At 36.9% G+C, this 16,229-nt stretch overlaps 1 non-coding gene across 1 annotated transcript; it reads right to left on the bottom strand.

The window, feature by feature from the left end:
* Nucleotides 1-14,179: 14,179 nt before the first annotated feature.
* Nucleotides 14,180-14,253, bottom strand: Trnat-ugu (transfer RNA threonine (anticodon UGU)). Its single transcript has one exon. It is a non-coding gene; the product is annotated as a tRNA-Thr (tRNA).
* Between the last annotated feature and the right edge of the window lie 1,976 nt (nucleotides 14,254-16,229).

Genomic DNA, 16,229 nt, shown 5'->3' with positions numbered 1-16,229 from the left:
TAAACATTCATCATGACAGTTGATGCCTGTTAGGAAATTCTTCCCTGTAAAGCCTTACAGAAGTGAGAGCATAGCAATGTACTGACCCATATACAAGATGCATGTCTGTGAGTTCTGTGAAACTGTACCTGTACTGTTCCATGGTACTGTAATGTAGATCTCTGAGTAGCACTGAGTAATGAATGGGTTGGTTACTGATTTGTAGCACTTTCTGTCATGGGGCAATGTAAATACAATACAATGCAGCCACCTTATGAACAAGTAAAGTAAATAAAATCTGCATCATGGCTTCCCAGTAACGCATGTTTCCTTGCAGAAAATAAAGAATACACATGTAAATAAACAGCACAGTATGTGTAAACTTGTATACATGGTAGTTGTAAATAAGTTGGAAAAAAGTTATGCTAGACAAAGCCATAGACGAGTTTAGTTCCATATCTCCTTAAGCTGGCTTCTCCGATCCCAGGTACCCTACCTCAAATATTTCAGTGGAACATTCTTTATGTCCTGTTACATTTTTGCATGCTCTTACAGAAACACACTGTATATCATCTCCAATTGGAAATTTGAATAACTCACCTCACCGGACCAGAAAATCCATCCTAACATTTGTTCATCCCTCGGTACCTAATAGAATTCTCCTCTCCATGTCAGAACTATTTTCTCCACCACCTTTCCCAGAAGCTTGGTTTTAAATCTGTTCCCAACTATCGTATCACCATATAGTCCTAAACACAACCTCCACATTTGCTTTCTCCACCAACAAACTCACAGCTACTGAATGCTTTATCCTTCAGATTTTCACAACACTCTATTCTCCTACCAATTTTCCACTGCTATGGTGATAGTTCTCCTCATATACTTAACGCTCACAATCATATTCAACTTGACAGAATCCAAATAAAACCAACCATTTCTCTCTCTATATATAGAACATCCACCGAATCACATAATTAACATTTAATGTGTCTAACACAACTGTAAAATTTTTTAACAACAATTTTTATTCTATAAAGCAATTCACTGAACAGCAGCCTCAGTTTTGGACCACTGACAGTCCACCCTAACGTATATTGGATGAAATAACAGTAAATAAGTAAAGTTCATCATAAGGGTGGAACAAACAATTGGCATACATAGCATGCCAAAACCATACTTACGATTATTATACAGCAATGCTGGAATCTTTGTGCCTGCACACTTAATTGTGTGCTCCATTTATGAAATGTACCTCTGAAATCATCATTCATCACTTCCATAATCAATGTCTCCCCCACATATATCCTACAACCAAAAAAATGCCCGTCAAACCCTATTACCCAGTCTTGGAATTTTCTTATCACTTTACACTGCATATGTTCTGACAGTGTCAAGACAATCAGTCATCAAACACTCCTAGCACCATCAACTTCAACATAATACCACCCTGGCAGTACTTCAGTATACAGGGTGGTCCATTGATAGTGACCGGGCAAAATATCTCACGAAATAAGCATCAAATGAAAAAACTACAAAAAAACGAAACTTATCTAGCTTGAAGGAGGAAACCAGATGGCACTATGGTTGGCCCGCTAGATGGTGTTACCATAGGACAAATGGAAATCAAAAGTGTTTTTTTTTTTTTTTTTTTAAATAGGAACCCCCATTATTTATTACATATTTGTGTAGTATGTAAAGAAATATGAATGTTTTAGTTGGACCACTTTTTTCGCTTTGTGATAGATGGTGCTGTAATAGTCACAAACATATAAGTATGTGGTATCACGTAACATTCTGCCAGTGCGGATGGTATTTGCTTTGTGATACATTACCAATGTTAAAATGGACCATTTATCAATTGCGGAAAAGGTCAATATCGTGTTGATGTATGGCTATTGTGATCAAAATGCCCAATAGAGGTGTGCTAAGTATGCTGCTCGGTATCCTGGATGACATCATTCAAGTGTCCGGACCATTCGTCGGTTAGTTACGTTAATTAAGGAAACAGGAAGTGTTCAAGCACTTGTGAAATGTCAACGACAACTTGCAACAAATGATGATGCCCAGGTAGGTGTTTTAGCTGCTGTCGCGCCTAATCCACACATCAGTAGCAGACAAATTGCATGAAAATCAGAATCTCAAAAACATCGGTGTTGAGAATGCTACATCAACATCGATTGCACCCGTACCATATTTCTATGCACCAGGAATTGCATGGCAATGACTTTGACGGTGTGTACAGTTCTGTCACTGGGCACAAGATAAATTATGGATTGATGACACATTTTTTGCACGCATTCTATTTAGCGACGAAGCATCATTCACCAACAGCGGTAACATAAAGTGGCATAATATGCACTATTGGGCAACAGAAAATCCACAATGGCTGCGACAAGTGGAGCATCAGCGACCTTGGTGGGTTAATGTATGGTGTGGCATTATGGGTGGAAGAATAATTGGGCCCCATTTTATCAATGGCAATCTAAATGGTGCAATGTATGCTGATTTCCTACGTAATGTTCTACCGATGTTACTAAAAGATGTTTCATTGCATGACAGAATGGCGATGTCCTTCCAACATGATGGATGTCTGGCACATAGCTTGTGTACGGTTGAAGCAGTATTGAATAGCATACTTCATGACTGGTGGATTGGTCGTCAAAGCACCATACCAAGGCCCGCACGTTCACCAGATCTGATGTCCCCGGATTTCTTTCTGTGGGGAAAGTGGAAGGATATTTGCTATCATGATCAACCGACAACTCCTGACAGCATGCGTCAGCGCATTGTCAATGCATGTGCGAACATTACGGAAGGCGAACTACTCACTGTTGAGAGGAATGTCATTATACGTATTGCCAAATGCATTGAGGCTGACGGACACCATTTTGAGCATTTATTGCATTAATGTGGTATTTACAGGTAATCACACTGTAACAGCATGCGTTCTCAGAAATGATAATTTCTTAAAGGTACATGTATCACATTGGAACAACCGAAATAAAATGTTCAAATGTAAATATGTTCTGTATTTTAATTTAAAAAACCTACCTGTTACCAAATGTTCATCTAAAATTGTGAGCCATATGTTTGTGACTATTACAACGCCATCTATCATAAAGCAAAAATAGTGGTCCAACTAAAACATTCATATTTCTTTACATACTACACGAATATGTAATAAAAAATAGGGGTTCCTATTTAAAAAAACGAAATTGATATCTGTTTGAACTATGACAGACCATTTAGCGGGCCAACCATAGCGCCATCTGGTTTCCCCCTTCAAGTTAGCCAAATTTCGTTCTTTGTAGTTTTTTTAGTTTGACACTTATTTCGTGAGATATTTGGCCCGGTCAAGATCAATGGATCACCTTGTATACGTACAGGGTGTCCCAATTAAACATATAATAATATAAAATTTAATTACTTGAGACATAATTGAGATATTTAGTGGCAGTTTTAGCCATGTTGACTCCACAGCAGAAAGTGTTCTGTGTGCTTTCTCATGGAGCTAAAGTCTGCTACACTGGTACAATGCCAGTTTTGTTGTGAGTATGGACTGCAAACAATTGACAGTGTTCCCATTTATGATGTAGCGATCAGGAAGTGCGACAAGTGACTTTGAGAAGCTGGGGATTTGCTTTCAATGTTAGACAACGATACTGAGCACAGAGTTCCAGGAGATATTGTTGAATTAATATATATGTCATTAAAGCAGAGTACTATTGTGAACCAAGAAGAGAAACATCAATTTGAAGCTCAATTTGTGTAAACCGTAATTTGAACACACACAAATAAAAGCTGCTGCAAGCAGAAGATAAAAGTAATATTTGGGAATAAATCCATAATAGCAGCCCATGCTTCAACTGGTGAGACAGGTGAAGGAGTAAAAGAAGAATTTTATGATGACCTTGAAAGTGTGTGTATTAAAGTATAAAAATATGAACTTCTGCTAATTTCAGGAAACTGTAATGACTAGAATGAATAACGTAATTTAAAGGAGACTGTAGTATACAAGCAATTAGTAGAAGTCCAAGAAAACTTTGTTACCAAAAATGCATGTGTAAGCTGTGGCATTATGTGGTCCAGATTACAACCTTTCAATTTTTCACAATATTGTAAAGATAACTTCCTGTCTGGTATGACAGAAAATTAAAGACTTAAATTTTTCAAAAGATCCCTCGGAGGAGAAGCTTTATCATGGGAAAATCTTCACCTTAGTCAGCGTGAATCATTTCAGGATTTTGAAGAAAGATTCTGGAATAAATTGTCATCAGAATCAGAACAGGATAGAATCAAGAGGGAATTAAAGGTTTCTGCAGGAACCAATTAAAGAAATTAGCGCACTCAGACAAAGCTTTTGATAAAATGACTCAAACTGGTACAGTTACAAGAAGTTTGCCTCAGACACTACAATAGGGTCTGGTGGAGGATTTGATAAGTCACTAGGCCAGTTCTTGATATTTGCTGATAAATTAGACAGGGATATGGAGAGAAGTAGTTGACAGAACTTTAATCAAGAGGATAATTATCATGGGGAAGGAATTCTGATTTCAGTAGATAAAATTGTGGGAGAAATGATTATGGGTACCAAAGGCCTCAGCATCAAAACTATGGAGCAAGTGATTTGAATGGGAATTTAAGAGACCAACATTAGGAAAGAGTGGTGATAGCAGAAACAGAAGACAGGATGGAGCAAATCAAATACATCCAAACTGAGTACAAGAAAATGTGGTAGCACAAATGCATACTAAGTGGAGGAAGGATGATAGAAATAATAGACAGGACAACTTAAGATGGCCTCAATGAGGGTCCACAGCATAAATGGCTGCTAATCAAATTTTGAGTGAATTAATAAATGGTTTAAGGCTAATTCATTGTCAGTAAACTTTGAAAAGACCACTACATGCAGTTCAGAACCGGTAAGAGATGTGTATAACATATAAAGATATGTAGATCAGGAAGGTTAACAGTGCTAAATTTTTGGGATTACAACTTGATAATAAATTCAGTTGGGAAAGGTATACTACAGAATTGCTGAATCACCTAAACAAGTCTGTATTTGCAATGTGAATGACATTAGCTGTAGGAAATATAAATACAACAATCTTCAATACTTTGCTTACTTTCACTGTATTATGTCATATGGGATCATATTTTGGGTAACTCTTCAAAGCTAACAAAAGTTTTTAGAGTGCAGAACCCTGCATTGAGACTCATTTGTGGTGTAAATTCAAGAACATCATATAGAAACTTCTTCACGGAACTAGATATTCTGACCAATGCTTCTCAGAATATTTATTCCTTAATGAAATTTGTTGCAAACAGTAGATATCTGTTTCCAACCAATAGCTCAATACATAGTTTCAATACTAGGTATAAGAACAATCTACATACAGACCCAAAATCACTTACCTTGGTCCAAAAAGCAGTTCAATATTCAGGAACATACATTTTAAATAAATTGCCAGTAACCATTAAAAACTTGGTTTCAGATAAGCACAGTTTAAACAGGGTTCGAAAGACTTGTTGCTAGGCATCTCATTCTACTCCATAGATGAATATCTTAACAGGGACCGCTAGACCAAATTAAGTAAAAAAAGTCTGCTAAGATTTCAGTTTTGACAGAACTTGGTCACAACAGTCAAGATGAGGTATTTTGTGTACAAGAGCTTCATTAAAAGTGTATAGATATGTTTCATTCTGACAGTGTATTAATTCTGTAAGTATTAGAAATTTCAATTTACTGTAATCACTGACATATTTTGACAATCTCTTGACAACTGATCAAGGAAGTGAGTATAATATTGAAATGTTCTATGTTTTTTATGTTATACTTTCTGACACATTCCACATCCATGAGAATCGTTTCATTTTTCAGTCTATGGAATGGAAACTGAATCCAGTCTAATCTCTGATCGAAACTACTCTTAAGAATCATAAAAGATAAATGGAGCCACTGGAAGATTTCAGAATGATTACATAATTGTAATACAGAGATCCAAGACATTTCCAGGAACAGATGTGGACTCAGACCACAATTTATTGGTTGTGAATTACAGATTAAAACTGAAGAATTTGCAAAAAGGTAGGAATGGTGATGGGCCTGGATAAGTTGAAAGAGAGTTTTAAATGTTGTCGAGAGTTTCAAAGAGTGCATTAGGCAACAACTGTCTGAAACAGGCAGAATAAAAACAGTAAATGATGAATAAATAACTTAGAGAGATGAAATAGTTAAGGCAGTTGATAAAAATAAAAGGCCTAGTAGAAATAAAGGGCAAAGTAGCTAGCAGGAATGCCTACAGGAGAAATGTAAGTCTATAAATGCACATATAACTAGGGGTAGATACTGCCTACTGATATACTGAAGAGGCTTTTGGAGAAAAAAAGAAGCAGCTGTAAGAATATTAACAGCTCAGATGGAAAACCACTACTAAAGAAACAAGGGAAAGCTGAAAGGCAGGAGGAATGTATAAAGTGATTACATAAGGTAAATGAATTTGATGGCAATATTATAGAAAGGAAAGAGGAGATAGATGAAGAGGACATAGGAGATAAGTTACTGTGAGAAGAATTTTACAGGGCACTGAAAGACCTAAGCCAAAACTAGGGCCCTGGAGTCAATGATGTTCCCTCAGAACTGTTGACATCCTTGAGAGTGACAGCCATGACAAAACATGTCCACCTGGTGTGCAAGATATGTGTATTATAAAGGGGAAATTCTCTAAGACTTCACAAGGAATTCAGTAATTCTAAATTCAATGAAAGCAGATATTGACACACATGTGAATATTACCCAACTGCAAGATTAATAAATCCTGGTTGCAGAATACTGAAAGGAACTATTTTCAAAAGAATACAAAAGTGCTAGAAGCTGACTGTGGAAGAGATCAGTTTTGGTTCTGGAGAAATATTGGAACATACAAGTCAGTACAGACCCTACAACTTATCTTAGAAGATAGGTTAAAGAAAGACAAACCTATGTTTTTAGCTTTTGTAGACTCAGAGAAAACTTGTGACAATGTTGAATGGAATACACTCTTTGATATTGTAAAGGTAACAGGAATAAAATGCAGGGAGCAAAAGCTTATACACAACTTATACAAAAACCAGATGGCAGTTATAAGAGCCAAAGGGCATGAAGGGGAAGCAGTGATTGAGCAGGGAGTCAGAGAGGGTTTAGCAGAGAGAAAAACTGAATAGGATCTTTCTTGTAGGAAAATTAATGCAGTTTAATTTTGTACCGGAAAACATCTTTACGAAATGTCACAGTTTGTCACACACACGCACACACACACACACACACACACACACACACACACACACACACACACACACACACACACAGATAGCCCACAGGTCAGCATTTTTAGTACATTGTTCATAACACTCCCCCCTACCGCTGCACAAACATTTGTGACTACACATTCGCTTTTTCCGTGTCATCATTTTGTGGACTTCATTAACTTGGCTGTGCAGTAAGCAAGTTCAAATGAATGTGGGTTATAATGGTTACTCAGAGTCAGCCCTGGTAGCTGAGTGGTCAGCATAACAGACTGTTATGCCAAGGGGCCTGGGTTCGAGTCCTGGCTGGGTCAGAGATTTTCTCTGCTCAAGGTCTGGGTGCTATGTTGTCCTAATCGTCATCATCTCATCCTCATCAAGATGCAAGTCACCGACGTAGCGTCAACTCAAAATACTTATGCCAGGTGAATGGTTTACTCGATTGTAGGCCCCAGCCATGCGACATTTCATTTCGCAGTTATTCAGAGATGAAGGAGCTTGTATGGAATAGAGCAGCATGGAAACTCATCAAACCAATATTCCAACTGAAGACAACAACAAAAACATAGAATTTTATTCTTAGTCCCAGGTAGGATCACTTAGTCTGTATAAAAACTTTAATACTTCTAGTATTGTAACTGTGAATTATACGTTTCATCATAAATTTAATCTCATTATTAGCCCTAAATACCATTACAGAGAAACTGTACAGACTGGTTAGCTCTTGGATTGGAGGATTTTGGAGGAGGGGACCAAACAACGAGGTCATCGGACCAATTGGATTGGACAGGGAATGGGAAGGAAACTGGCCATGCCCTTTCATAGGAACCATCATGGCATTTGCCTGAAGTGATTTACAGAAATCATAGAAAACCTAAATCAGGATTGTCGGATGCAAGTTTGAACTGTTGTCCTCCTGAATGCGAGATCAATGTGTTTACCACTGCGTCACCTAACTCAGTAAATTGTATTGGCACGTAAGTGTAAGAATCATGTGGCAATCATGATGTGTATATTTCTGCTTATAATGCCCTTGTCAGCCAAAGCCTGTTGATGAAACTTTCATCCATCATCAGCATTCAAATGACATGCTTCTGAGTCTGGTGGCTGCACAGAACAACACGTGAATAACTTTCTCCACAGAGGCTGCAGTAGTAACAAAGACATCAGGCAATATATGCTGCCCACAGTTACAAATAAAACAGATATCCAACTACATAGTACCGGTATGCATAAGTTTCTGCGTAATGCATAACATGAAGACTTAGAATTGTATGAGAGTATAAGGCTGAGAATGATATATAGAAATCATTTCCTGGATAGAGAAGAGAAAAAGACACAAGGAATTTGATTAAAAAGCACACTAGTTTACTAAAATTCATCCTGAATCTTTCATATTTTAATTTTTCAATATATTCTCTTACATAGAGTATGGGTTTCCAAGGATAAAATGTTAGTAAACCGCAAGTCCATTGATGAAAAATCATTCAAATGGCCATGTGGCAATTTTTACTCAGAGAAACAGAAATATATGTTATGCAAATAAAATTAAATGCTTGTCATTGGGGGTTACTGGCTCTAGTCACATTCATCTGAAGAGCAAGAAGAGTTCCTATTTAATGCTTTTCTGATCATTCTTGCCATCTTCATTATTCTACTATAAATTTAAAGTTGATTTGAAATCTTACTGTAGTTGGCATACAGTTATTGTGTGACTACAAATGTTGTTCTGCTTTTAAATTTCAAAGTAGTTCACTTGAGATACATCATCTTCAGTGGGACATAAGATCTGCTGATTAATTAATCCTCTTCACCCTGGAATATCTACTCAACAAGGAGCAGACAAAAGTGGGGAGAGCTCTCCTGATAGGAACATTTTGTGTACAGTAAGTAAACCTTTCATTCACGTCATATGCAAATACAGTTGATAAGGCTAATAGCATCATGGAGCTGATGAGCATCCTCTTACTACCACTTAAACCACTACAATGGTCACAGGAACAGACTGCAAATTAACTGCTCCAAGATGGGGAAATTGAAATGTGTTAAGAAAACAATTATCTTAGTGCAGATCTGATGAAAGCAGACTCTGGACAAATTGAATATAAGAGCATTTATTACCAATAACATTGTCCATTCAGAATTTCTGGAAGAAAAAACCAACTGTCTGTGTTACTTTGTTTATTGATTTTTGAGTTCCGTGTATCCTGGATGTGAGTGTATCACTAGTGCGTAGAGCACATCAGATTATTACAGTGATAACCATCCATGAATGGTCATAAGGCTTACAGTCTAAATCATATGTAAGCCAATACATGAAAAGTGTGCGTCATGTGCTCAGATGACTGCAGTAATAATAATCACACAAACAAATTGTAAGCCTTACAGTCTAATTCACAATTATTGTTGACAGAGCACGAAAGTGAAAGACATGCATTGAAACTAATGGTGACAGTACCCGCAGCTGTTTCAATATATTTTTGTATGAGCATCTAGGGTGAACTCTATTCATAATTATGATGATCTTCTTTCATACTATAAGTATTTTATTTTCTTGGGATTGATTTTTTCCAGAATATGATGCCATATCTAATAAGTGAACGGAAATACCAGAAGAATAGAGCTTTTATTGTTTCCATGTCACAAGCAGATGCTATAAAGTGAATGGCAAATGATGTCAAATTCAGTGGTTTACATACCATAAGCTAGGGTTACTTTGCCCCTTTGCAAGTAAGTTTGGCCCACTGGTCAGAAAAAGGTTTAAGTTTTTTTCCTGCTAAAACTACAACCATTAGCATGAAGTAAAGAAGCTAATATTTATTTACAGTGTAAGAGGAACAATCTACAAGGCTGTGAGATTCATGGAGTAATATAGTATTTTCAGCAATGGAGTCATTGTTAATCATAATTATTTTAATAGCTACTAAAATCCAGAAATTTCTGCCTAGAGTGTTCACATAAGTTAAGCTAAAAATTTAGTGCGTGTAATTTTGTATTCTGTCAGTATTAGGTAATAAGGTAAGAAACTTCCATTTGTGTGAAATTCAGTTCAGGCAATATATTTTATACTTCTGTAAAATGTTGCACATTTTTGCAAACTATGGGGTTCTTTTAGTTCAGACAAAAGTATTTCTAAAATGAAGATGAAACAGTGCTATAATCTGTTGGTGATTCTGAAAGTTTCTCTGATATGCAAGATGATGTCTAGCACCACAAAATATTGAAAACCAAAGCAGCAGTTGGGCAATGTGCCATACTTGTATACAACAAAGAAGAAAGACAATGTCCTACACGACCAGAACAAAAAGATAGACTATTTTATCATTCGGAAGATTTACTAAGATTTATCAGTCCAACATTACTAACAAAGTGTGGCTGTTTTCAAGTACCTGAACTTATGTAATTTGTGTAACAAGGTTGGTATCCATACTGTAGTGTATCCTTAACACATGATATAGATGAACATAGAATACAGTGAAACACAGGGCACAGTGAAACAAAACAGTTTTCCTGCAATATATTTGAATTTGGCCAGCGGCACACCTAAAGAGTAAACCTTAAGTGAACTACCCACCATTGATTTAATTTAAAAATGGCTGCCACTGGGACACATTGAAACATGTATCATTGGGGCACAGTGAAATGTTTCAGTCCACCTCAAATGATTCAAAAATACAAACATTATTCTAAAATTTCTAATTTTTAAAATAATTTTAGCAAGTTGAAATACATTTATGCCTGTTTATACCTTTGATGCTGAAATGCCTTTTTTATTTATTTAGTTGTGGAAGATGGTTCATAATTACAAAAGAACTATAAACGTAGGTTCACTTTCTGAAGATCCACTGAAAGAAGCTTTCAAATTTGTCCAGAATGAAATGAGAATTTGTGGAGCTGCTGAAATAGAAGATGTGAACACTCAACTCTGTTCTGATATGTATGTAAGTCAAAAAAGCATGCTGATGAACGGGGTGAACTAAAGTTTAGGCCCAATTACGAATTGAGAAAGTGTTTTCTGTGGGGCAGGAGAAGATATTAGGAGATTACTTTTTAGAACATTCAAAATGTTTTATGGTCATTCAACTGAACAATGTAGGAAGGTAGCCTATGAAATGATGGTTGTTAATGAAATTCATCACCCTTCAAATTGTAGTAGGCAGAAGACAGCAAATGTTGAATGGTTTAAAGGATTTTTGGCAAGGAAACCAAAATTAAGTATCCACACACCATAGAGATACAGTCTGTCTAGTGTCACTTCAATTAATGAAACAAATGTTGAGGTATTTTTCAGTAATCAGCAGTCACTTTACAAAGATTGCCCTGAGTTTGTAGATATTTCATTTAAATGAAACTTGCACTAGTATGGTCCATAAACCTCCAAAGGTAATTGCAGAAAAAGGTACGTCTGGAACTCCAGGGCTAACTAACAATTCTGGCTGGATGACAAAAAAGCTCTTTGTACAGGTGATGAAGCGCTTTGTTAAACAATCTAAAAGTTCAAAAGAAGAACCAACTTTTCTCCTCTGTGATAACAACAGAGGTCATTTATCAAGTGAGGTGTTAGAAATAGTGAAGATGAATGGCGCCATAGTTCTGTTTCCATCACTTTACACCAATAAGTTGCACCCTCTAGATGTTAGCGTTTTTAAGCCAGTTAAGGCATTTTGTACTGCTGCAGTTAACAATTGTCTTATGGAACACCATGGGCTAACCTTCTCCATTATTTGTGAGCATACTCATAAGAAAGCAATGATTCCAACCAACATTATAGTAACATTTCACAGAACAGGAATTGTTCCTTTTGATAAAGATGTTTTCACAGATGCAGACTTCCTACGTAGTTATGTCACTGACCATCCTTTTGAAGCTTTGGTGGAACAGGAGTCATAGTTCATGGAAAATAACATCTAACAGGAGCCTTAATCTGTGAATGAATTTACCTCATCAAAGGAAAATTCATAGGTATTCAAATATTCTTCTGAAAATGTCCATGCTTAGCCCAAAGCTATTAAAAGAAAATATGAGACATAGCCACAGGAAGGGCAAAAATATCATTGCTATCAGCACATCAAGAATTAAAGCATGACAGGGAAATGTAAAACACAAAAACGTAACATTGCAAGTGAAGAGTCACTTTTCACAAAGTGAAAACATGATGATTCAGAATCTAGCAATGACCATGCTGATGTTATTATCCTAGATGACTTTGACAACATTGAAGAAATGTGTGAAGAACTAATTTCATCAGTAAAACCAGATGAGTTTGAGGATATGGAGACGGATCCAAAAGTAGATGATTATGTTTTGGTAGAATATGAAACCTTCAGCAGCAAGAAGTTTTACATTGGTGTTGTAACAAAAGGAACAGACTCTGAAGAAGACAGTGCAGTAAGCGTTTTTAGAACCAGAGCAAAAAAGGAAAATTCATTCTTAAAACCACCAGTTGAAGAAGTAGCATCAGTGTGCCATAGGGAAATAAAAAATGATTCTCCTGAAATCTGTTCAGTGTGAGTAAACAAAAAGACTCGCGGATTCCTTATCATTTGGAAATGACTTTTCTTCTATAAATATTGGAAAATCTCACTGGGTATTTCCTCACAGCTATTAATGTTGTGTTTTCATTTGGTTGTTGTGGACATTTTAATTCTACTGTTTTGAATCATTCAGGTTTTTATATTCAAAGTCTAAGTAGCCTGTATCATTTCATGGTTAAGAGTGTAGTCCAATAATTATTGTGTTAATGTGTGTGTGTGGGTAAAACCGGATAAATGAAACAAGTTAAAATGTTGTATTATTGTACCCCATCAACAGTTTCAGTGCACCCCATGCATGGGCCACTATGAAACAAGTGTATGGTTGATTTCAAATTATAATTACAGATAGCAGAAAAACTTCTCAGATCTAAAACTTTCTTTCTACAAAGTGCTAAAAAGTAGCCCACCAATTTACCCTGTGTATTACAGTGTTATTGTAATAAGTAAAAGTGATTTACAACTAAATTTATATTATTTGTTTTGTTCTGTCACATGTTCCCCTAATTCTGGGATTGAAGAATAAAGTAGATGAGCTCCCGGTTTGTTTAGATGACACTGAATCTGATAATGTAGTAGATATACTATGCCTGTCTGAGCACCACATTGTGTCTGATATGGAAAAGGTAAATTTCTGTGGTTATAAACTAGCTGCACATATGAGTAGAGAAAATAAGGGGAGAGGAGGAGTTGCCATATATCTCAAAAGTTACCACTGTGTAGAAAGCTTAGATGCAAAAAAGTTTTGTCTAGAGCAACATATAGAAGCATGTGCCTGTCAACTTAAACTTAAGGGGGGCTCTTTTATAATTGTAACAGTATATAGGTCCCCTTAAGGAAACTTTCATTTATTCCTGGAAAACTTGGATGCCTTGTTGTGCTATCTGTCAGATAGGGGAAAACAAATTATTATTTGATGGGACTTCAATGTTGATTCACTGAAAGAGTGTAATAGGAAGAATGACCTGGAAGTCTTGCTCAGTTCTTTCAATTTGACATCTGTCATTTATTTTCCTACTCAGGTAGTAAAGGACAGCAGCACATTGATAGATAACACTTTTATAGACCAAGATAGGTTTAAAAACATAAATTCTTGTCCTGTTGAGAATGGCCTTTCTGATTATGATGCTCAGCTACTTACAGTATATGACATAGCTCCACTCAGTAATTCAAAACTACCCTCCAAAGTTGTGTGTTCAATTAATGACTCAACAATTAGAAATTTCAGAGAAAATCTTCAGCAGTTAGACTGGGGTGAGGTGTACAAGGAACCCAATACTAATTTAAAATATAAAAAATAACATTTGCAAGAAATTACAATGAAATGAACACCTTTAGCTGCTTACAGGCATTGACTTACATCAACGGGGACAGATGAAAATGTGTGCCCCGACCGGGACTCGAACCCGGGATCTCCTGCTTACATGGCAGACACTCTATCCATCTGAGCCACCAAGGACACAGAGGATAGCGTGACTGCAGGGGTTTATCTCTCGCATGCCTCCCGCAAAACCCACATTCTCAACGTATTGTCCCGTGCTACATTCGTAGTGCCCCCGCCCATTATACTCATTACTCGCGGCGCGTTGCCAATTCCCGTAACAGTTCGGGCACTGTTTGTGCATTTGCACAGAAGAAGAAGATGGTCAAGCGGCCGGTGAGCCTTAACTATATATATACTAAGATGGTATCTGTTCTCTTGAGGCCGGCCAGTGTGGCTGAGTGGTTCCAGGCGCTACAGTCAGGAACCGCACGACCGCTGTCCGAAAGAACAGATACCATCATAGTATATATATATAGTTAAGGCTCACCGGCCACTTGACCATCTTCTTCTTCTGTGCGAATGCACAAACAGTGCCCGAACTCTTACGGGAACAGCAACACACCGCAAGTAATGAGTATAATGGGCGGGGTCACTACGAATGTAGTGCAGGACAATACGTTGAGAATGTGGGTTTCGCGGGAGGCGTGCCAGAGATCAATCCCTGCAGTCACTCTATCCTCTGTGTCCTCGGTGGCTTAGATGGATAGAGCATCTGCCATGTAAGCAGGAGATCCCGGGTTCGAGTCGCGGTCTGGGCACACATTTTCATCTGCCCCTGTTGACGTATGTCAACACCTGTAAGCAGCTAAAGGTGTTCATTTCATTGTAATTTCATTCTATCGAGCTGCATGGTCGCCAATGCTGTCTGTTCTTTTGGACATGTCCGAAAGAACAGATACCATCTTAGTATATATACACTTGTAAGAGAATTTGAAAACTGTTTCCCCAAGAAAGTAGTTAAATCTAATTATAAGAAACCATGCAAAAAAACCTTGGCTTACTTAAGGATTAAAAATATCTTATAACCACAAAAGGGAACTGTATCTAACAACAAGAAACAGTAATGACCCAGAAACATCCAAGTATTATAAAAACTACTGTGCTACATTAATTTAGGTTATTAAAAAGTTCAGAAGCATGTGTATCATGTCTGAGATTAATACCTCTGATAACAAAATTAAAACAATTTGGAATATTATTACAAGGGAGACAGGGCAACCAAGAGTAGAGGATGACGGCATGACCATCAAAGTGAATGGAAACTTGATAAACAACAAGCCGGAAGTCAAAAACATTTTGAATAATCATTTCGTAAATGATCTAAATGTTCATTAGAAGAAGAAAGGCAGTTAATGGAAGAGGTCTTACCCACACCATTTGATACAATTGATACTCCACCCACCTCTCCTTCTGACATTAGGAAGATAATAAACTCTCTCAAGAATAAATGCTCACATGGGATTGATGGCATTTCCAGCAGGATAATAAAAGCTTGTTCCCAAGAAATAAGTGGGGTTCTTAGCCACATATGTAATAGCTCTCTGAAGCAGGGTATTTTGCCAGATAGATTAAAGTATGCCATTATTAAACCAATGCATAAAAAAGGGGATACGTCTGACATCAACGACTATCGCCCAATCTCTCTTCTGACTGCCTTATCCAAAATTCTTGAAGAAGTAATGTATTGTAGAGTAGCTTCACACCTTTGTAAAAATAAAATTTTAACAAAATGTCAGTTTGGTTTCCAGAAAGGTTTTTCAACAGAAAATGCTATATATACTTTCACTAATGACATATTAAATGCTCTGAGTAACCGGAAGCCACCCATTGGGATTTTATGTGATATATCAAAGGCTTTTGATTGTGTACGTCATGGAATACTTCTAGATAAGCTCAAGTGCTGTGGTATGAATGGGACAGTGCTCAAATGGTTTAAATCATACCTAACTGGAAGAGTGCACAAAGTTGAAATAAGCAGTTCACATAATATGCAAAAAACTGGTGATTTCTAAAACTGGGGAACAATCAAGAATGGGATGCCACAATGTTCAGTCTTGGGTCCTCTGCTGTTGTTAACATGTATTAATGACTTGCCATCCTATATTCATGAA

This window comes from Schistocerca cancellata, chromosome 4 (assembly GCF_023864275.1).
Source record: "Schistocerca cancellata isolate TAMUIC-IGC-003103 chromosome 4, iqSchCanc2.1, whole genome shotgun sequence".
In the NCBI taxonomy this organism is placed as follows: domain Eukaryota; kingdom Metazoa; phylum Arthropoda; class Insecta; order Orthoptera; family Acrididae; genus Schistocerca; species Schistocerca cancellata.
The sequence above is the reverse complement of the archived record's forward strand: the minus strand, read 5'-3'. Positions and strand labels throughout refer to the sequence as shown.